This window comes from Marmota monax, unplaced genomic scaffold, assembly GCF_021218885.2.
Source record: "Marmota monax isolate L192 unplaced genomic scaffold, Marmota_monax_Labrador192_F-V1.1 WCK01_AAM20220418_F8-fsc00008, whole genome shotgun sequence".
NCBI lineage: Eukaryota > Metazoa > Chordata > Mammalia > Rodentia > Sciuridae > Marmota > Marmota monax.
Window position 1 is genome coordinate 1,006,410 of NW_026694432.1, and position 23,541 is coordinate 1,029,950.

Consider the following 23,541-nt stretch of genomic DNA (forward strand, 5'->3'; position numbering starts at 1 on the left):
AAAAGACAGCATCTGGCCGTTCTAAACTCACTCACTGCTGGCACAGGGGCGCAGGTCACGGGGGTGCTATCTTCCTACCCGCTGCCATCTTCCTCCTCCCTGAGTCCTTAGTTTTGAACTCTAGTTTCACCATGATCCATCTTTCCAATTACTTGCCAGACACTTTCATATCAATACTGAACAGCAACTTTTCCTCAAGCTTGTATGCTTTCCTTGTAGTCTTTATTTTAATTTATTATACACATTAAGAGTGTACTTAATTGCACAAACTAGAAATTTGGGATTCATTCTTGATCATACATTCAATATTCATATTGTCTCCTCTCTCTGAAAGGTCTTCTGTATTTCTTACTTTACTTACTTTTATCATTTGGATATGAAGTGTCCCTGAAGAGTTCCTGTGTTAATGCAGGAGATGACATGATTAGATTATGAAAGCTGTAATCTTATCAGTGGATTAATCCATTTTAAGGATTGATAGTTTGAAAGGACTAACTAGATTTTAACTACAGGCAGGTGCTGCATGGCTAGAGAAGATGGGTCATTGGGGCATGCCCTTAGGGATTATTTCTTAGCACCCTGGCTCCATCTTCTCTCTTTCTGCTTCCTAGTTGCCTTGAGTTGAAAAGCTTTCTTTCACCATGCCCCTTGGGTATGATTCTCCACCTCACTTCAGATGGAGAGTGTGGAGTCAGCCAGCCATGGACTAGATCTCTGAAATCACGAGCCCCAGATTAATTTTCCGCCCCTAAGTACTTATTATTCAGTATTTTAGTCACAGAAACAAAAAAACTGACTAACATACTTACCTCACAAAACCTTTAAGATATGGGTACTCTTTTTCTCTTTTTCTGAGAAGCTTCTCCTAACTTCCACTCTGTGTTCTCATAGCTAGCTAGCTACCTTTGCTGATTAACATAGTATGATTACTATATCATGTTGTGAGTGATGGCTTGTATATCACTCCTCATCTCCTAGGTTTTTAGCAACTTTATATTAGAGATTAAGACTTTTAATTTCTATAAAATGAAGCTTGTTTTAAGGATTGAATTACCTAGTACTAGGGTATAATAAGCACTTCAACTATTTGGTACCATTATCATCATCATCATCATCAACTTTGGTTTCCTCAATACTTAACACTATCCCTTGCTTTTAAAAAATATTTTGATAAAATGAGTATGTTTAACCCTGTCTCTTCTGTGGCAATCTGGTACTGACTCCTTTCTGAGATCAATATTCAGCTTTTCGTGAATAGCCAGATATTCTACCCAAATGGATCTGATTCTATATCCAGTGCCTTGTATTCCAGAATTTGTATCTGAACACAGAGGACTGATACATTTATTTCTTCTTTTTTCAATCCAAAAGTATTTAGGGGTCTTGGAACTGATAAATTATATTTGTATGTAGATAGGAGGGCAGATTTCTAAATCAGTAGCAAAGAGAATGGCTAATCATTGACAATATAGAACAAATATCAATTGAAAACTTGCTATAGATTTTAGAACTCAGCATAAACATGATGAAGTAGAAGCTTTTTATTCACCCCATTGACTGTGTTTGGTACTTACTCTGTGCTCCTGTAGCTCTCTTTATCATTATCAGTCATTACTTAACATACCTTGATGGAATATTCTGTTTATGAGACTATGAGCCTCTCAGGGTAAATTTTCTTTTTGTCTCCATAGAATAGGATGAACAACATAATTTGTGGGGCACATGAAAAATGAAAATGTAGAGAACATGTTAACTATTATGAAGAATTGCAAGATGATGACATTAAAGCATTAAATTAATCTGGAGCACTCTGAGTATGGGACCTTATGTAGCTGTAGAAGTCACATATCTATAAACTTGGCTCTTCCCAAGGACCCAGTTATTTGCCCTGGTATGTATTTGTTGGATAAATGAATAAAGTATTAAAATCCAAGATATTGACAATCTGTAATAAGATGGTGCAATATCAGTTGCTTAAAATGAATAAGCAGATAGGTTTAGTAGATAGGTTTTTTTTTAAAAGTGATCATTGATGAATCTGTGTAATCCATGATTTTATATCCTATCTATGTTTATTTATTTTTTGAAAATATTTTTTAGTTGTAGTTGGATACAATACCTTTATTTTATTTATTTTTATGGGTGCTGAGGATCAAATCTAGCGCCTCACATGTTCTAGGCAAGCACTCCACCACTAAGCCACAACCCCAGTCCTGTTTATTTATTTTTTATTTTTTAAATATTCATGTTTTAGTTGTAGTTGGATACAATACCTTTGTTTTACTTATTTATTTCTATGTGGTGTCAAGGATTGAACTCAGGACCTCCCACGATGTGTTAGGTAAGCGCTCTACCACTGAGCCACAACCCCAACACCCCAGCTTATTTTTTTAACTGAGAAAAAAATATCTAGACTCCTAAGTTACTAAATAATCATATATAAATTCTTGATTCCAGAAGGCTTTTTTGGGGAAGAAATAGTTTACTATACCTCTTTTAATAGAGGTCAAATTTAAAAAAGCCATCTTTGATTTAAGTGGAATTGTCCCTTAATGGTAGGCACAGTCTTCTCACCATCACAATTTCTGGAAAATTGGGAAAATGTATTTTGTAATAGACATGAAATTTACTCTTTTGTTTTTCAAAGCCAAACATAAAGGTATTTATGATGACATAGGGAAAAATGATCTTTCATAGAGGTTTACAGGCACATCATATTAGAAACACAGAACTCTCCTAAACTTCCAATGTATACACATATTTTTATATGGCTTTGTCTTGTTAAAGCAGATTGTCTATGATTCTGCTTCCAGAAAGATGTTCTACATGTATTTTCCCTCTGTCTCCCACAAAATAGAACTAAACCCCTGGATATTTGTGTAGAATGGAAACAAAAGTATACCTTGGATAAAGAAGACAGACTTGGGATGTGAAGAAGGATAAGGCACTGGAGTATAGTAGGGTATGGAGGTCAGTTCCCACCTTTACTCAGAAGTAATGGAATCCCCTCTTTCCTCTGGGTATTAATAAAAGATAAGTGAGGGACTTGGACTTCTACCCATACCTGGATAGAAAGGGTAGCATCCTACTACTCCCCACCAGGACAATGTTAGAAGAGGATTGTTAAAACAATATTTGTGTAAGATTTAGAATCTCATAATACAAAAATATTGAGGTTCATTTAAAAACCACTTGTCTTATCAAGATCCATGAAAATCCAAATGTGAAAGATAATCAAAATCAGTTGACACCAACAGAGGTGATACAGGTGTTAGAATTATCTGACAAAGTTTTTAAAGGAGCTGTCATAAAAATACTTCAAAAAGCCATTACAGATATACTTAAATGAAAAAAAATTCAGTAAAGTATTAGAAAATATAAAGAAAAAGCACATGGAAGCTTTGAAATTAGAAATACAATAAATTAAATAAAAACCTAACAGTATCATTAATCAACAGTAGTTAACATTTATAAAACACTCTACCTATGTTTTTAAAGTGCCTAAGGCACATATATCCAGATAGACTATGTCCTGGTACATAACACATACTTCAACAAATTTCAAATAATTACAAACATACAGAGTACATTTTCTGACTGTAGTGCATGGAACCAGAGATCAACAATAATATAACAACAACAACAACAACAAAAGTTCCAAGCATTTAGAATTCTTGGAAAAAACAAAATTTTGTTTGTTCATTTGTTTTTAAACTCAAAATACACTTCTAAATGATTTGTGAGTTTAAAAACAAATGAACAAACAAAAATAAACACATACCACTCATGCGCACATACATACGCACACACACATATATACTTACACATACTGAACTGAATGAAAGGCCTTGAAGACATCAATAATATAAAAAAGGAATACTATGAGGAACTCTACACATGTAACCGTGGCAATTTAGTTAAAACAATTATTTCTTTTTTTTTAAATTTTTTATTGTGGGTTGTTCAAAACATTACAAATTTCTTGACATATCATATTCCACACTTTGATTCAAGTGGGTTATGAACTCCCACCTTCACCCCATACACAGATTGCAGAATCACATCAGTTACACATCCATTGATTTACATACTAGTGTCTGTTGTGCTCCGCTGCCTTTCCCATCCTCCCCCCTCCCCCCTCCCCACCTCTCCCACCCCCTCCCCTCCTCTCTCTCTACCCCCTCCACTGTATAACCCTGAGGGTCTCCTTCCATTACCATGCAATTTCCCTTCTCTCTCCCTTTCCCTCCCACCTCTCATCCCTGTTAAATGTTAATCTTCTTCTCCTGCTCTTCGTCCCTACTCTGATCTTAGTTACTCTCCTTATATCAAAGAAGACATTTGGCATTTGTTTTTTAGGGATTGGCTAGCTTCACTTAGCATAATCTGCTCTAATGCCATCCATTTCCCTGTAAATTCTATGATTTTGTCATTTTTTAATGCAGAGTAATACTCCATTGTGTATAAATGCCACATTTTTTTAATCCATTCGTCTATTGAAGGGCATCTAGGTTGGTTCCACAGTCTTGCTATTGTGAATTGTGCTGCTATGAACATCGATGTAGCAGTGTCCCTGTAGCATGCTCTTTTTAGGTCTTTAGGGAATAGACCAAGAAGGGGAATAGCTGGGTCAAATGGTGGCTCCATTCCCAGCTTTCCAAGAAATCTCCATACTGCTTTCCAAATTGGCTGCACCAATCTGCAGTCCCACCAGCAATGTACAAGTGTACCCTTTTCCCCACATCCTCGCCAGCACTTGTTGTTGTTTGACTTCCTAATGGCTGCCAATCTTACTGGAGTGAGATGGTATCTTAGGGTGGTTTTGATTTGCATTTCTCTGACAGCTAGAGATGTTGAGCATTTTTTCATGTACTTGTTGATTGACTGTATGTCCTCCTCTGAGAAGTGTCTGTTCAGGTCCTTGGCCCATTTGTTGATTGGGTTGTTTGTTCTCTTATTGTCTAATTTTTTGAGTTCTTTGTATACTCTGGATAGTAGGGCTCTATCTGAAGTGTGAGGAGTAAAGATTTGTTCGCAGGGTGTAGGCTCCCTATTTACCTCTCATTGTTTCTTTTGCTGAGAAAAAACTTTTTAGTTTGAGTAAGTCCCATTTGTTGATTCTAGTTATTAACTTTTGTGCTATGGGTGTCCTATTGAGGAATTTGGAGCCCGACCCCACCGACTGTAGATCGTAGCCAACTTTTTCTTCTATCAGACGGCGCATCTCTGATTTGATGTCAAGCTCCTTGATCCATTTTGAATTCACTTTTGTGCATGGCGAGAGAAAGGGATTCAGTTTCATTTTGTTGCATATGGATTTCCAGTTTTCCCAGCACCATTTGTTGAAGATGCTATCCTTCCTCCATTGCATGCTTTTATACCCTTTATCAAATATAAGATAGTTGTAGTTTTGTGGATTGGTTTCTGTGTCCTCTATTCTGTACCATTGGTCCACCCGCCTGTTTTGGTACCAGTATCATGCTGTTTTTGTTACTATTGCTCTGTAGTATAGTTTGAAGTCTGGTATCGCTATACCGCCTGATTCACACTTCCTGCTTAGCATTGTTTTTGCTATTCTGGGTCTTTTATTTTTCCATATGAATTTCATGATTGCTTTCTCTATTTCTACAAGAAATGCCGTTGGGATTTTGATTGGCATTGCATTAAACCTATAGAGAACTTTTGGTAATATCGCCATTTTGATGATGTTAGTTCTGCCTATCCATGAACAGGGTATATTTTTCCATCTTCTAAGATCTTCTTCTATTTCTCTCTTTAGGGTTCTGTAGTTTTCATTGTATAAGTCTTTCACCTCTTTTGTTAGGTTGATTCCCAAGTATTTTATTTTTTTTGAAGATATTTTGAATGGAGTGGTTGTCCTCATTTCCATTTCAGAGGATTTGTCGCTAATATACAGGAATGCCTTTGATTTATGCGTGTTGATTTTATATCCTGCCACTTTGCTGAATTCATTTATTAGCTCTAATAGTTTCTTTGTAGAGCCTTTTGGGTCTGCTAGGTATAGAATCATATCCTCTGCAAATAGTGATAATTTAAGTTCTTCTTTTCCTATTTTGATGCCTTTAATTTCTTTCGTCTGTCTAATTGCTCTGGCCAGTGTTTCGAGAACTATGTTGAACAGAAGTGGTGAGAGAGGGCATCCCTGTCTTATTCCAGATTTTAGAGGGAATGCCTTCAGTTTTTCTCCATTCAGAATGATGCTAGCCTGTGGCTTAGCATAGATTGCTTTTACAATATTGAGGTATGTTCCTGTTATCCCTAGTTTTTCTAGAGTTTTGAACATAAAGGGATGGTGTACTTTGTCAAATGCTTTTTCCGCATCTATCGAGATGATCATATGGTTCTTATTTTTAAGTCTATTGATATGGTGAATAACATTTACTGATTTCCGTATATTGAACCAGCCTTGCATCCCAGGGATGAATCCTACTTGATCATGGTGTACAATTTTTTTGATATGTTTTTGTATCCGATTCGCCAGAATTTTATTGAGGATTTTTGCATCTAGGTTCATTAGAGATATTGGTCTGTAGTTTTCTTTCTTTGAAGTGTCTTTGTCTGGTTTAGGTATCAGGGTGATGTTGGCCTCATAGAATGAATTTGGAAGTTCTCCCTCCTTTTCTATTTCCTGAAGTAGCTTGAAAAGTATTGGTAGTAGTTCTTCTTTAAAGGTTTTGTAAAATTCTGCTGTATACCCATCCGGTCCTGGGCTTTTCTTAGTTGGTAGTCTTTTGATGGTTTCTTCTATTTCCTCAATTGATATTGGTCTGTTTAGGTTTTCTATATCCTCCTGACTCAATCTGGGCAGATCATATGACTTAAGAAATGTATCTATGCCTTCACTATCTTCTAATTTATTGGAGTATAAGGATTCAAAGTAGTTTTTGATTATCTTCTGTATTTCTGAAGTGTCTGTTGTGATATTGCCTTTTTCATCCCGTATGCTAGTAATTTGAGTTCTCTCTCTTCTTCTCTTCGCTAGCATCACTAAGGGTCTGTCGATTTTGTTTATTTTTTCAAAGAACCAACTTTTAGTTTTGTCAATTTTTTCAATTGTTTCTTTTGTTTCGATTTCATTAATTTCAGCTCTGATTTTAATTATTTCTTGCCTTCTACTTCTTTTGCTGTTGTTTTGCTCTTCTTTTTCAAGGATTTTGAGATGAAGTATGAGATCATTTATTTGTTGGTTTTTTCTTTTTTTAAGGAATGAACTCCACGCAATGAATTTTCCTCTTAGAACTGCTTTCAATGTGTCCCATAGATTCCGATATGTTGTGTCTGTGTTTTCATTTATCTCTAAGAATTTTTTAATTTCATCCTTCATGTCTTCTATAACCCATTGATCATTCAGTAACCTATTGTTCATTCTCCAAGTGATGTATGCTTTTTCCTTCCTTCTTTTATCGTTGATTTTCAGTTTCATTCCATTATGATCAGATAAGATGCATGGTATTATCTCTACTCCTTTATTTTGTCTAAGAGCTGTCCTGTGACATAATATATCATCTATTTTTGAGACGGATCCATGTGCTGCTGAGAAAAAAGTGTAACTGCTTGATGTTGGGTGGTATACTCTATATATGTCAATTAGGTCTAGGTTATTAATAGTGTTATTGAGTTCTATAGTTTCCTTATTCAACTTGTGTTTGGAAGATCTGTCCAGTGGCGAGAGAGGTGTATTGAAGTCTCCCATGATTATGGTATGGTGGTCTATTAGACTCTTGAACTTGAGAAGAGTTTGTTTGAGGAACATAGCTGCACCATTGTTTGGGGCATAAATATTTATGATTGTTATGTCTTGTTGGTGTATGGTTCCCTTAAGCAGTATGTAGTGTCCCTCTTTATCCCTTTTGATTAACTTTGGCTTGAAATCTATTTTATTTGATATGAGTATGGACACTCCTGCTTGTTTACGAAGTCCAAATGAGTGATATGATTTTAACCAACCTTTCACCTTCAGCCTATGTATGTCTTTTCCTATCAAATGCGTCTCCTGTAGGCAGCATATTGTTGGGTCTTGTTTTGTGATCCATTCTACTAGCCTGTGTCTCTTAATTGGTGAGTTTAAGCCATTAACATTTAGGGTTATTATTGAGATATGGGTTGTTCTTCCAGCCATATTTATTTCTGATACTAAACATGGTTTGTTTTCCTCTTTGATTATTTCCCCCCCTTTACTGTCCTACCTCCCAGTGTTGGTTTTCATTGTTATTTTCCATTTTCTCTTCCTGTAATGTTTTGGCGAGGACGTTTTGAAGAGATGGTTTTCTAGCTGCAAATTCTTTAAACTTTTGTTTATCGTGGAAGGTTTTAATTTCATCTTCCATCCTGAAGCTTAATTTCGCTGAATACACAATTCTTGGTTGGAACCCATTTTCTTTCAGTGTTTGAAATATGTTATTCCAGGATCTTCTAGCTTTCAGAGTCTATGTTGAAAGATCAGCTGTTATCCTGATTGGTTTACCCCTAAATGTAATCTGCTTCTTTTCTCTTGTAGCTTTTAAAATTCTCTCCTTATTCTGTATGTTGGGCATCTTCATTATAATGTGTCTAGATGTGGATATCTTATGATTTTGCACATTCGGCGTCCTGTAGGCTTCTAGGATTTGGGATTCTGTCTCATTCTTCAAGTCTGGGAAGTTTTCTCATATTATTTCATTGAATAGACTGCTCATTCCTTTGGTTTGGAGCTCTGTCCCTTCCTGTATCCCAATGACTCTTAAGTTTGGTCTCTTAATGTTATCCCATATTTCTTGGATGTTCTGCTCATGGTTTCTTAACAGTCTTGCTGAGCTGTCTATGTTCTTTTCCAGTTGAAATACTTTGTCTTCATTGTCTGATGTTCTATCTTCTAAGTGTTCTACTCTGCTGGTAGTATTCTCCATTGAGTTTTTAAGTTGGTTTATTGCTTCCTGCATTTCTAGGATTTCTGTTTGTTTCTTTTTTATAACCTCTATCTCCCTGTATAATTGATCCTTTGCTTCCTGGATTTGTTTGCGTAATTCGTTGTCGAAGTGATCTTTCATTGTCTGATTTTGCTGTTTAATGTCTTCCTTGATACTCCAGATCATCTGAAGCATGTATATCCTGAATTCTTTATCTGACATTCCATCTGCTGCAGCTATTACCTCTTCTAAAGTTGTGTTGACCTGCATTGCTTGTGGTCCTTTCTTTCCTTGTCTTTTCATACTGCTTGCGTATCTTTCCTGCAGGCGCGGGCGGCGGCTCTGCTCTCTCCTTATTCCAATTGGGGTGTTGTGGCTACCACGCAGGCAGGTCACTGGGCCTGTTCTTGGCGCTGGCGGCGGCTCTGTTCTGCCCCTACTCCAATTGGGGTGACGAGTGTACCACGCTGGCAGGCCACCAGGCCTGATCCGCCGGTCGGTTGCAGGTTTGCCTACCCTGCAGGCGCGGGCGGCGGCTCTACTCTGCCCCTACTCCAAATGGGGTGACGTGTCTGTCATACCGGCAGGCCACTGGGCCTGTCCCGCTGGTCGGTCGCAGATCTGCCCACCTTTCGGGCACGAGTGGAGGCTCTGCTCTGCCCCTACTCCAATTGGGGTGTCGTGACTACCCCACCTGCAGGACGCTGGGCCTGTTCCTGGCACGGGCGGCAACTCTGCTCTGCCCCTACTCCAATTAGGGTGGTGTGTGTACCACGCCGGCAGGCTCCTGGGCCTGATCCGCCGGTCTGTTGCAGGTCTGCCTACCTTGGAGGCGCGGGCGGCGGATCTGCCCTGCCCCTCCTACCACGCCTCCGGACCCCTGGACCTGATCTGCAGGTTGGTCACAGGTCTTCTCACCCTGCGGGCACGGGTGGCGGTTCCGCTCCGCCCCCACTCCAATTGGGGTCACGTGACCACCACACCGGCAGGGCCTGATCCGGGTGTGGGAGAAGGATCTGCTCTGCCCCTACTCCAGTTGGAGTGACGTGTGTACCACACTGGCAGGCCACTGGGCCTGACCCGCCAGGCTGTCACAGGTCTGCTTACCTTGCAAGTGCGGGCGTTGGCTCTGCCCTGCCCTTCCTACCACGCCCGTGTACCACTGGGTCGCGGGTCTGCCCACATTGCGGGCGCAGGTGGTGGCTCCGCTCTGCCCCCTCTCCAGTTGGGGTCACGCGGTCACCACGTCGACGGCGAGCCGCTGGGTCTGCTCAGGGCGCTGGCAGCGGCCCGGCTCCTCCCCTCTGGCTCGATGACAAATCGAGAGAGACTCGGGTGTCTGTGCCTCACGCCCCCTACCAGGAGATCAACTGTTTCTGTCGCCGCTGGTATTGATGAAGTTCTCTCCTCCGCCGCTTTCTGATGACATCAGATCTCTGCCATGTTGGTATCCTATGCGAATGGCAGCATTTCGTTCCCCTTGCCGGGCAACCAAAGCAACGGGTGAGTCCTGACCGGCCCTCAGCAGGACCCGGACCGAGAAGCAGTTTCCGCGGGCTCCTAGCCCCCGGCCAGGGAAGTTCCGGGAGCCGGAACTCAGCCGCTCCGTGCTTGGTGTAAGCTCCTATAAGTGTAGGCTCCAAGAAGCAGTCCCCGTGGGCTCAGTTCCGGGAGCCAGAATTTGGCTGCTTAGTGCTTGGTGTATGCTCTGATAGGAGCAGGGTCCAAGAAGCAGCCTCCGCAGGCTCCGCAGCAGGGTGGTTCCGGGACGGTTCCGGGAGCCGGAACTCAGCCGCCCCTCGCTCGGTGTTTGCTCCGATAAGATCAGGTTCTAAGAATCACCCAGGCACTGAACCCTAGCAATCTGTCTGCAAGCCGCAGGTGAATTGCAGCCTGAAATTACCTGTTCTATGGCTGAATGAGCTGCGGTCAGTCGAAAACAGGGATGGTGACGTCAGCTTTCCAACATGGTGGCTGCTGGCCTCCTCTGTGGTCTGACCGGTGTGGAGAACCGAGATGGACCGCTTCCTTCCCCCGTCTCGAACCCAGAATTCAGCCCTGAATACGGTGCTTGCACGGCTGGCAGAAACTGCAGCCCTGTATCCCTGCGTCGCTATCTCCTCGTTTCCCAGCGTGTGCTGCAGACTCTAGCCGTGGGGTGATTTGCTGAATAAGCAGTGTTACCCTCCGTGCGACAAACCTCTCGCGTTTGAGTCCCCGTAGCCGATCCTCGTGCGATGGAAATCCTTCCTCCAGGTTCCGGAGCACCCCACTATTGCTGGAAATTCCTAACAAGATATCCTTTAGCTGTCCTGACTTGTCATACTCCCACACAGTGAAGCAGCACACGGGGGCAATGCACTCCCCTCGCCGCCATCTTCCTTCCCTCAACAATTATTTCTTGAAAAGTAAAAACAACTACAACTCACTAAGTATGCAAGTATATAATTTGAATAGCTTCATAACTTTTAAGGAAATATAATTGTTATTAAAAAAAAGATTCAAAACACTCTCCCAAAGGAAATAACCAGGCCCACATTATTTCACCAGAGTATTCTACCAAATGTTTAAAGAAGAATTAACACCAGTTCTACACTTTCCTAGTCTTCTCAGGGTGAAATATCAAACTATCACAGACTAGGTGGCTTAAATACACTTTAAGCCTGTGAAATCTGAGATCAGTGTACCAGCATGCTCAAATTCTGTTAAGGGTTGCCTCTTAGATGCCTTCTTTCTGTGTCATTGCATGGAGGAAAGATATAGCAAGTTTTTATGTGTTTCTTCTTTTAGTGATCCTAATTCCAACATGAGGGCCTCACTCATTTAAACCTAATGCTATGGTTTAGATTGTGGATATCCCACAAAAACCCATGTTTTAGGGACTTGGTCTGTGGCTTAGTTCTATTGGAAGTGATGGAATTTTAAGAGGTGGGGCCTAATGGTGGTCTTTGGGTCATTGGTATGGAGATGCCCTGGAAGGAGATGGTGTGAGCCCAGACCCTTCCTCTTGCTCTTTTTTGTTTCCTGACCATGAGGTGACTGTTTTCCTCCAGCATGTCCTCCCATAGGCCCAAAGCAACAAGGTCAACTGGTCATGGACTGAAACTATGAAATTTTGATAAAGTATAAATCTTTTATCTTTATAAGTTGATTATCTCAGGTATTTGCTCCAGTAATAGAAAGCTGAATAATACGTCTTCCAAAGGTCTTATCTTCAAGTATCATCACAATAGAGGTTAGGGCTTCACAAAATTAAATTTTTGGGTAAGGGTGTGTGTGATAATTTAGTCCATAGCTGCTATAGTTTTATTCTGATATTTTGCTCAGAGGCCCAAATGTTGAAACATTTCCCTAGGGTGGCACTATTGGAAGATGGTGGAACATTTAAGAGGTGGGGCCTAGTGGAAGGAAGTTAGGTCATTAGGGGCAAGGCCATGAAGGTGATATTTGGACCCAGGCCCATCCCTCTCTTTTTTCTTCCTGTCTGCCATGAAATGAGTATCTTTGTTATACCTTGCCATCATGCTCCATCATGCTTCCCACCATAATGTTCTGCCTCCCACAGTTCCAAGTGTTGGGACCAATTGACCTTGGACAAGACCAAACCAAAACAAAACTATAGATAAACATGCCTCATGAAACTAGATGCAAAAATTATTGACAAAATATTGGCATAGAGAATTCAGCAATATATAAAATAATTATACACCAAGACCAAGTGTGTATTAGTCTAGTGATACAAAGCTGATTCAATATTTAAAAATTGAGGATTATAACTCTTATATGAACAGGCTATAAAGATAAAATAACATGATAATGTCAATTAACGCAGAAAAAGCATTGGCAAAATTCAATGCATATTAATAATAAATAAATTCTCCAAAAAAATAGGAATGGAGGTTAACCCTGCCTAGGGTAGACATTAGACTAGGCATGGGAATTACAGAGATTATAAAGGTGTAATTTCTCTCTTTAAGGAATTCAGATCAGTTGCAAGAGATATTAGATATTGGGTGTACAATGTGAATATGTGAGAAGAAGAGAGCAATGGCTTATTTTGGGAGATTTCAGGAATACTTCCTAAAGTGTTATTTTGGTTTAGAAAGATAAATACTAAGAGTCCTAGTTTGTTTTTTATTGCAATAATAGAATGCATGAAACTGGATAACTTATAGAGGAGAGGTGTTTATTTTGGCTCATAGTCCTGAAAGATGGGAAATTCAAGATTGGGTGGCTAAAGGACTGAGACTGCTTCATTCAAATCATGGGGTAAAGTGAAGAGTAAGGATATTTGTGCTAAAGAGGGAGAACATAAGCTAAAGACTCGGATTATAACAATTTGCTCTCAGGGTGACTAACCTTCTTCAGAGAGTAAGAACTCACAGATTGGAGAAAGACATTAAACAAAACACAGACACCTCCTATTTGACCCCCATCTCCCAACACTGCTGCATTGGGAACTAAACCTCAACATGAATTTTGGTGGGAACAAGTCTACTCAATCAAAGCAGGTATTATGTAAACAAAGAAGGAAATAGTATTCTAGGAAGATGCATAGTAAAAGACAGAGCAGCAAGAACCATGACATAATAATCAGTACACCATGAATTTGTGAATTATTTCCTTAATCTCTTGGCATAGATAACAACAGTTGATTCAGGTTCAAAAATATTGGGAAACTTGGAGTCATTGTCTCCTGTTTGATGACTAAACTTTGGTAAACTGTCCATATGATCTTGGGTTTTACTTTTCTTTTTACTTTTCTGGGGCGGGGGTGTCTTTGTTTTTACATCTATAAAATAAGAATAATAATCCTTAGTATGCTCACATCTCAGAATTATTATGTGTATCAAATGAGATTATGGACATGGAAATGCTTTTGTACTAGCCAAAGTTACAGTTGTGCAGCATTTATTTTCACTGACAATACTCACACTTAATATATACTCAAGAAACTTGGGCCCTTAGCCAGCTCTGTTGCTAATTTGCAATAGGAATTTGTGTATATCACTTCTTTCTTCTAAATCTTGATTTCTTAACCTGTGAGATTAAGTACTTCTTTTAAATTAGTGTTCTTCAACTGGAAAGTGGATGCCCCCTGGAGGATGCTTTTCAAATCTCATGTTCTTCATCCCTGTGAAGAGTTTGATATACTCTTTTCAGTCGTAGTCCCAATGTTAAGAATTATTGTTAAAGTTACCGTACAGACAAATACATCCTGTGGATAGGGCAACCAAGACGGCCTTTTCTGAATTGTTTGTTTAGAGTAAGTTAGACTTAATACTGTTTTTCTGAATTATTAGCATTTAATTTCAAAGTTTCTTTAATGATTTTTCAAAGAGGTTCATGAAAGATGACAAGATGACCTCTTTTCTAGTCCAATTATCTTGGGTAGGTTTCAGCCCATACCAGTCAAAGGATAGACTCATCTCATGCACATAAGAATGTCTTGTTCCTTGGGTGAGAAACAGAACAAACACTGTAATAGATGATCCAGCCTCCACATCTCTGAAAAATAAAGTCTCTGAAACATTTAAAAGCATTTTAGTTGTCAATACTTTGTAATTCCAGTTTCAGGAGTACCTATTGCTTTTAAAAAGCTGATACCCAGGTGTTCCGATTTCTTATCTTAATATAGCTATCACTCAAATGTCAAAACCTTGTTATAGATGTCATAAACAAAATCAGTGTTTAGTGAGGAATATCATGATATTAACTGAATATGCAGCACTGTTGTGTGACTTGACATTATGTCTGGTTACTTCTTGACATATTTTCATTGTATCAAGTTGTGATTGATCAAATCTTGCAATGACACCACACTATCTTGTAAAGAATGTAACTATACCTTTTAATGGTGATTTAGTTTAGTTTTTATTTATTTATGAAAACTGGGTAATTGAACTCTTTCAGCTGTGTTTGAGAAATGATACCACCAAACCCAGTGTATCTTTCCTATATTTTTAAAAATTCTATAGTGTTCTGGCTTTCATTACTCATTTTAGAAATGTATATTTTCCTCTTTGTTAATTTATAGTCAAAGGTTTATCAATAGTCATATGAATAAAAAAGGTCTATTTCCCCTTTAATGAATGTTTATATAGAAATACAATATCATGCTGCACATTTTGGGGTTGTAGAGTATTGGTCATGTTTATTAGCCCACACATTGGCCTTTTAACTTCTTTTTTATGAATCAACTGATGTGAAAACTTTTCATATCACTTCCTAGCTTCTATTCAGCCTTCAGGATAAAGTTCAGTTTTCTCAAAATAACATTCTTTCATGAGTTGGGCTGTCTATATCTTTGTCCCCTCCATTGTCCCTACTCCTGCTAGATTTTAACCATGCTGTTACTCCTTTATTTCTCTGACTATGCTTGGCTATTTCATTATTACACTGTATTTGCTCATATAACTTCCTTGGCATGTATTCAAGAATTCTATACTTATCACTTCATAATTTTCTATTGGTTTTCCCTTTATGAGCCAATCTTCCCAGCACATTATGTTGTAAAGATTATCGTGTATCTGTCTTTTCCATTGGACTGAGAGCTACTTGTGAACAAAAACATTATTTTATTTAATATGTGAATCTCTATTGCATTGATCATAGATTTCTTGAACAAAATGGAAAGAGCCTGGTTCTACTCAGATAAAAAGATGAGAGGTGGGATAACTGCACCAACCATCCTAATGTGGCCTTGGAGTTTTGACTTAATAATTTTCTAAAGCCCCAATCCATAGTTCTTTAATCTGAAAAAAAAAAACCCTCAACTGTGTTTAGCAGAGGAAGTACTGTATTCCTTCTCACCTATTAGGGGATTTAGAGAAATAATATATGTTTTGGTTTCTAGCTTGGCAAAATTGAGATTTAGTCTTGGATTCCTACAACATGGGGACTGATAATTGTGCTTCTAGTCAATACAGAAATGGAATATCAAGTGAGCGCATCAGGTTATCATAGCAGAGCCAGTTCAGTATTCTGCTCCTCATTATGATAAACTTTTGACAACTGCTGATGCTATTACAGATAGTAGCTTTCTGTTTAAGGGGAACATTATGCAGATAGTGATATTTCTGACACACTATTACTACCTGTTTCCTGTTAGCAGGTAGAGAGAACATTATTTTGATGAAATAAAAAATGCTGGCCAAGAACTAAATAATGAAAGTTATATCCTTGTTTTTTCTGTATATTAATTGTGGGACCTTGAATAAATTATGACTAGTTAGGGTTTCAATTTACTCTGCTGTATAAACTAATAATAATGATAACAACCTTACCAGGTTGTTATCATTATTATTAGTTTATTGAATCCTTATAGTGGGTTTTGTTCTACAATATGCCTAATATAAATTATGTCATTGCCTTTTTCTAGCATATTAGTTACTAATATTTTTTCCATTTCATATACAAGGAAATTGGTATTCAGAAAAGTAACTTACTTGCTCAAGGCCATATAAAGGGAGTAAAAGGCAGAGAAGGACCAAATCCATGTCTTTTTGTCTTTCATGTCTCTGTTCTTTTTTCTTCATTCTTCTCCTTTTGTTTAATTTCTCTGAGATTAGTACTCTATTTTACAGAGTTATAATATTAAAATAATGAAATTGAAAGAGATTTTATGCATACAAATTTAAGGCATCCCTATTTTTATTTCTTTTTCAATTTGGTATCACATAATTGGCATGGAATGTTTACTAGTCCTGTTGAGAGGAGAAACTCAAAACTTTTGAAGACTTGTGCATATTTAAAAAACTTATTTATGAAACTTTTCTGAATGATATTTTTTCCTATTAGGCCTACAAAATCATATTATTTACTATTGTTTCTTATAACATTGATTATATTGTCCCCACTTCTACTTTCAAATATTTTACAGAAAAATTTATATGTGAATGGGAAGATTTGTTAGCAATATCTGAATATCCAGTCTGCAAATCATTTTAGCATGCATTATATTATTTCTTACAATTATCTTCTTGTTTTGATAATTAAGAAATAAGTATCTTTAGTCCCACCTTATAGATGAAGAAACTGGAGCTTAGAGAGGCATTCCTGAATTCACAAAACACATTATAGCAAAAGGTCAAGAACCTAGGTCTTCATATTCCAAGTGTGGGGTGCATTCAATACCAAAACTGAGTTTTGGAGACAATTAATATATTGGTTATTCCAACAAATTCCTGAGTTACACTTGTTTAATTCAAATTTTGGCTACAAGTATATGACTTGGTTTAGTTATTTATCTTCTTGATAACTGATTACTAATCTAGAAAATTATAAGAGTATAATCCCCGGTAGCCACCCCCATAAAAAAGAAGAGTATCTATTTGAATAGAGTTATTATGAGTATTAAATGATATATTTAACAAGTGACTAATACATAGTAAGCACTGAATAGAGTTTGCTTATCAGCATTTTTGAGCATTGGTTTAATATAATAAATTCTAATCATATGATGACACATCCCATCTGTAAAATCATTTAAAGTAAATAAATTTTTAGCTCATTAACTTAATTGACACCTATATAATTCCTATGTGTTGAGAGCCACAGCCGAAGGGGCCCCAGCAAACTTCCAGCTGCCAGCAAACTTCCAGCTGCAGGCTGATGATTGGCTCACAGCGGCCCCAGCAACATCTAGCTGATTGGCTCCTCTGCGGTGATGCTCATTGGGCTGTTTCCCTGCCCTTTCAGACCACGGAGCTGCTCATTGGGGAACTTTTTTGGCTCCGCCCACGTGACCCAGCCAATCGGCCTCAAGAGCAGGAGGATTGTGGGAGGTGGAGAGAAGCTTGGGTGGGAGAGAGGCTTGTGGAAAGCTGGTGGTGGCAGTTGAGGCTCTGAGGGTTTTTCCTGAGAGGCTGTTTTGTTTGGCGTGTGTGGTTCTAAAAATAAAGTTAGTTTCTTTTGACAAGTGGCTCCTGATTGTGCCCAGCCAGACTGCGGCATTAACTATGTGTCAAATTTATGTTAACAAAGCAATCCAGCCACTTAGAAATCAAAATCCTGAACTACAAATATTTCACTATATGGATGATGTATTATTAGCACACAAAGATAAAAACACATTGCTAGAATGTTATGCCACACTTACAAACTTATTAAAAAATTATAATCTAGAGATAGCAATAGATAAAATACAATTAAATTTTCCAATTAATTATTTAGGAGTTCTATTATCCTCAACCATGGTCCGTCCACCAAAAATTCAAATACGAGTAGATCAACTCAAATCACTTAATGACTTTCAAAAGTTATTAGGAGACATAAATTGGATAAGGCCTTATTTAGGTATACCAACAGGAGAGTTGGGACCTTTATTTGATATCCTAAAAGGTCCATCAGATCCAAATTCACCCCGAATGTTAACGCCTGAAGCAAGAAAGGCATTAAAAATCATTGAAACATATATGGAAAATATGCATTTGGATAGAATTGATATAAGTTTGCCTTTATTATTTATTGTACTACCAACAAAAAATATTCCTACAGGAGTATTTTGGCAAGAAGGTCCATTATTATGGATACATTTATCTTATTCTCCTAACACTATTCTTACTAGGTATCCTGAGGCTGTAGGACAATTAATACTCAAAGGAATAAAAGCAGCAAAGGGAGTGTTTGGAATTTCTCCCAATAAAATTATTACTCCATATACTATGAATCAAATTGATGAGTTAGCTAATGAGTTAAATACTTGGACAATAATCATGTGCAAATCTAATGTTTCATTTGATAACCACTTACCATCTAATCCTTTATTGTCTTTTTGGTCATTGCATCCTGTAATTTTTCCAAAAATGACAAGAAAAACACCTATCATGAATGCTCCAAATATATTCACTGACGGGTCAAATAATGGTACAGCAGCAGTAGTTACCCCTGATCAAACTTTTACATTTTTAGTACCCAAACAATCCGCTCAAAAGGTAGAGCTTAATGCAGTTTTACAAGCTTTTGTGATGTTTAAAGATTCTGTATTTAATTTATTTTCTGATAGTCAGTATGTAGTTAATGCTATAGTATCTCTTGAAGATGCTGGTAGGATTTCCCCTTCTTCTACTGTTTTCTCTTTGCTTTCCACTATACAAAGTCTAATCTGGGACAGAAAAGATCCATTCTTTATAGGACATATCAGGGCACATACAGGATTGCCTGGAGCCCTTAGTTTGGGCAATGATTTAGCAGATAAAACTACACATGACATACATATTTTCTCTACACTAGAAGAAGCTATAAATTTTCATAAAAAGTTCCATGTCAATGCTAATACTTTACAAAAGCGTTTTAAAATAACTAAGGAACAAGCTAGACAAATAATAAAACAATGTCAAAATTGTGTGACCTTTTTACCACAAGTTAATCTTGGAGTCAATCCTAGAGGATTGATACCTAACCATATTTGGCAGATGGACGTCACACACTTGCCAGAATTTGGAAAATTAAAATATTTGCATGTTACAGTTGATACTTCTTCTGGATTTTTGATGGGCTCCCTTCATGCCGGAGAAAAAACTAAAGATGTTATAGCTCATTGCTTACAAAATTTTGCTACTGTGGGTGTTCCAAAACAGTTAAAAACAGATAATGCCCCTGGTTATACTTCTACCTCTTTTAAACAATTTTGCTCAACATTTGGCATTACTCATATAACAGGAATCCCATACAATCCACAGGGACAAGGCATAGTTGAAAGAGCTCATCAAACTATTAAAATGTACTTATTAAAGCAAAAAGAAGGAATTGGGAAGGGGTATATATTCCCCAAAGATAAACTTAAAATAACCCTTTTTACTCTAAACTTTTTAAATTTGGATTCATCAGGACTTAGTGCTGCGGAAAGGCATATGTGTCCAAAAAATGTGCATAAGCCCAAGGTACTTTGGAAGGATATTCTAACAGGACAATGGAAAGGTCCTGACCCAGTAATTGTCTGGAGTTGGGGGTCTGTTTGTGTGTTTCCACAGGGAGAACAGCAGCCGATTTGGATTCCAGAGAGATTAACCAAGGTCCTGACCCAGTGATTGTCTGGAGTCGGGGGTCTGTTTATGTGTTTCCACAGGGAGAACAGCAGCCGATTTGGATTCCAGAAAGATTAACTAAAGCGATTTCTACAGACCAAAAAGAAGATGATTTGGCTCAAATCCATAACAACTGATATCCAAAACTCCAGTTTGGCTATTCTTACATCTGCAACAGAACCAGGATGCTTTTTTCAATATCTATTTTATTATTGCCCTTTGCCATATCTTGAAGTTCTATTTTGTTTTTTGAGCTCATACAGACCTAGGTTAATGTTTTGCTGATCAGTTCTATTTTTTGACTATAGAGTTTTTAAACATTGCAATGGAGATTTCACCTGTAAAAAGTTATAAGGCCTTTACTATAATGTTATGTGTTGTATGTATTATATTATGTGTGCACACTTGTGTTTTGTGTTATATGTTTGAATGTACGTATGTCCATATATCATATATGATGAGCGCTCATGATAAAATGGATCCAAAAATTTTTTTTTCACGTGATTTATATGGTTTAATTTAAATTGGGTAAACAACTGTTGAGGATTGTTTTAATATGTAAACAAAAAAGAAGGTTAACAGATCTGTTTGTTTACTTTCACCTTTCCTTTTCATTATATTTAATAATTCTCTTGAAGACAATGTAAATTGTTAAGAAAATAGTTTTCTTTTAGTGCCTTCTGTAATGTTACATAATTTTTTCTTTAGCCATTATTGCCAGAATTCCTATCTTCATCCCAGTGCCGGTGAAGACAATGTAAATTGTTAAGAAAATTGTTTTCTTTTAGTGCCTTCTGTAATGTTACATAATTTTTTCTTTAGCCATTATTGCCAGAATTCCTATCTTCATCCCAGTGCTGGTGAAGTCAAAGATAAAACCAATCTACAGCTTCTACAATAGCCATCACTGAACTGCTTGTAGAACTTGCCTGGACACATTGTGAGCTCACCTGTATGCATTGTGAACTATCTGTTGGTGCAGCGACTTGTGGTAGTGTTGGGGTATTTTTGCTGATGATGTCATTGGTGGTACAATTTTTCCAAAAGGAGCCGTCAATTGGCTTGGTGTATCTTCCTCCCTTCTGCTTGTCATGATCGTCCAGCTAAAATTTGGGGGCCAACAGAGGTGAGGCAAAGAACCTCACCCCCCCGCTGGTACAAAGACCTCTCCACAGGTGTGGCTGTATACTGGACCGGTAGTCAGTGACGGGTAAGATCCAATTGCTATGGTACCAACCTAACGGGTAAGGACCATATGTACTATTGGACAACCTAAGGCAGGCACGGTCCCTAAGCCACATGCTTGTTGTTTAAACAGAGAGGGGGAGATGTTGAGAGCAACAGCCGAAGGGGCCCCAGCAAACTTCCAGCTGCCGGCTGATGATTGGCTCACAGCGGCCCCAGCAACATCTAGCTGATTGGCTCCTCTGCGGTGATGCTCATTGGGCTGTTTCCCTGCCCTTTCAGACCACGGAGCTGCTCATTGGGGGACTTTTTTGGCTCCACCCACGTGACCCAGCCAATCGGCCTCAAGAGCAGGAGGATTGTGGGAGGTGGAGAGAAGCTTGGGTGGGAGAGAGAGGCTTGTGGAAAGCCGGTGGTGGCAGTTGAGGCTCTGAGGGTTTTTCCTGAGAGGCTGTTTTGTTTGGTGTGTGTGGTTCTAAAAATAAAGTTAGTTTCTTTTGACAAGTGGCTCCTGATTGTGCCCAGCCAGACTTCGGCATTTGGTGGCCCATACGGGGAACGAACCCGCGACCTTGGCGTTATCAGCACCAGGCTCTAACCAACTGAGCTAACCGGCCAAGAGCTTGGTGCTGAGTATGATATTTGATAGGCATAGGGACACAGGGGTATATAAGATAATAGTCCTTTCCCTCAAGAAGTGAATTTATTTTAAGAAAAAATTTAAAACATAGATGACAGGAAGACCAATTTTTTTGACTTCTTGATTGACATGTATATTGACTTTGCTCCAAAAAAGGTAAGCTTAAAAACTGACATAAAAACTGATACTAGGTTTTTATTATGATTACTAAAAGTCTTTTACTTAAAGAATTATTGTATATATTTGGAGAGTTTCCTTTTAGAAATCTTATAACAAAATTTGAGATACATATAAAATTTCTGGTTCAATAAATTGAAATCTTTTGCATGGAGATAAAGATTTCCTTGGTCTCCTTTTAGAAAAATGCAGAGTAGAGAATCAACAATTACAGAATTAGACTATGTGGAAATTTATTAAGTGATTGACGTGCCACACACAATATGAGAAACTTTGTAGGTATTATAAGTCTTCATAAATACTATGAGTTAAATGGTATTATTTCTATTTAATGTATTAAGGAATTGGAACTTTTATAGGAGAAATATCTTGCTTGCAGCATACAATTTTGTAGACCTGGGATTTAAGCTCAGGATTGCCTATCTCCAAACCCTATGGTAGAATTTGAAAAACATTTGGCCTTTTGCATCCCAGATTTAATCTTGAGTCTTGCTTCATTGTGTTTAAATATAAAACTATATTTTGTTGGAGCCATAGTTATTTTAGGAAGAAGGGTTGCCATTGGATTGGATTAGAGTTAAATGTAGTTAATTACAATACTGAATCTTGAACAAGGTAACATGACTATATTTTTTGACATTCTGTTTGGAAATCCATAATATATTTGAAAAAATATATGACAAGTTCTAAAAATAAATTAACCCTCATTTTAAAATATTATAAGTAACAATTTGCAAATCACTTTTACTGCCTTACACTTGTTTTATGTCATCAGTTCACCAAAATATTTACTTTGCCATGAAGGAGGTGCTTCTCAATTTACATTTTCATTAGATTTAGCATTCAGCACCTATTGCTGTAATTTTGTTTGAAACTCCATCATTTCCCTAAGTATTCCAATGTACTAAATGCTGTTTGCTTTGCATTATATTGGCATCAAATTTGCAGTGAAAATCTTGTTAATATAAATATATATATATATATATATATATATATATATATATATATATATATATATATATATATATATACACTTGGGTAATATTGTTAACTAAAAGCTGTATTGTTTTTTTCCTCTAGTAAGCTGTCATAAATGTGGGACACACTGAATGTGAGCCAAAGATATCAATCTCAAAAAGAGATTTTGCAGAAACATGTTACTATGCACTGCTAGGTTTTCTCATTAACATATTCCCTTGAGTTGATCAGGAAATAAAAAACATTGACAATAGGCATTCTGCTAATTCTTTATTAGCAATAATAATAGATTAGATATGTTCTTGAAATATCAATCAGGCCAAGAAATATCCTTATATGCAAATACTTTTACAATTGGAAAATTATTATCAAATTAAAACCATTTTGTGAAAGTATCTACTGGCTTTAGAAAACTAAATTGAAAATATTATAAATATGTTGTGTATTGAAGAACGTATACACCTATGCTGTAAAAATATTATAGTTCTAGATAAGTCAGCATGGCATAGAGAGGAAAATAGGAGATGAATATTTTAAAAATATTATTTCTTACTCCGTTATTTTCTGACTTTTCATTTTTTTGTAAATAACCTATTGTGTTTCCCTTCTAAACTGCTTGTAAACTTTT

At 37.6% G+C, this 23,541-nt stretch overlaps 1 protein-coding gene and 1 non-coding gene across 2 annotated transcripts in view; one reads left to right on the forward strand and one right to left on the reverse strand.

Annotated features, from left to right (window-relative positions):
* Agbl4 (AGBL carboxypeptidase 4) overlaps positions 1-23,541 on the forward strand; it is a 1,469,059-nt gene that overhangs the window by 335,939 nt on the left and 1,109,579 nt on the right. The gene's annotated exons all lie outside the window — the stretch shown is intronic.
* Trnai-gau (transfer RNA isoleucine (anticodon GAU)) lies at positions 21,662-21,735 on the reverse strand. Its single transcript has one exon. It is a non-coding gene; the product is annotated as a tRNA-Ile (tRNA).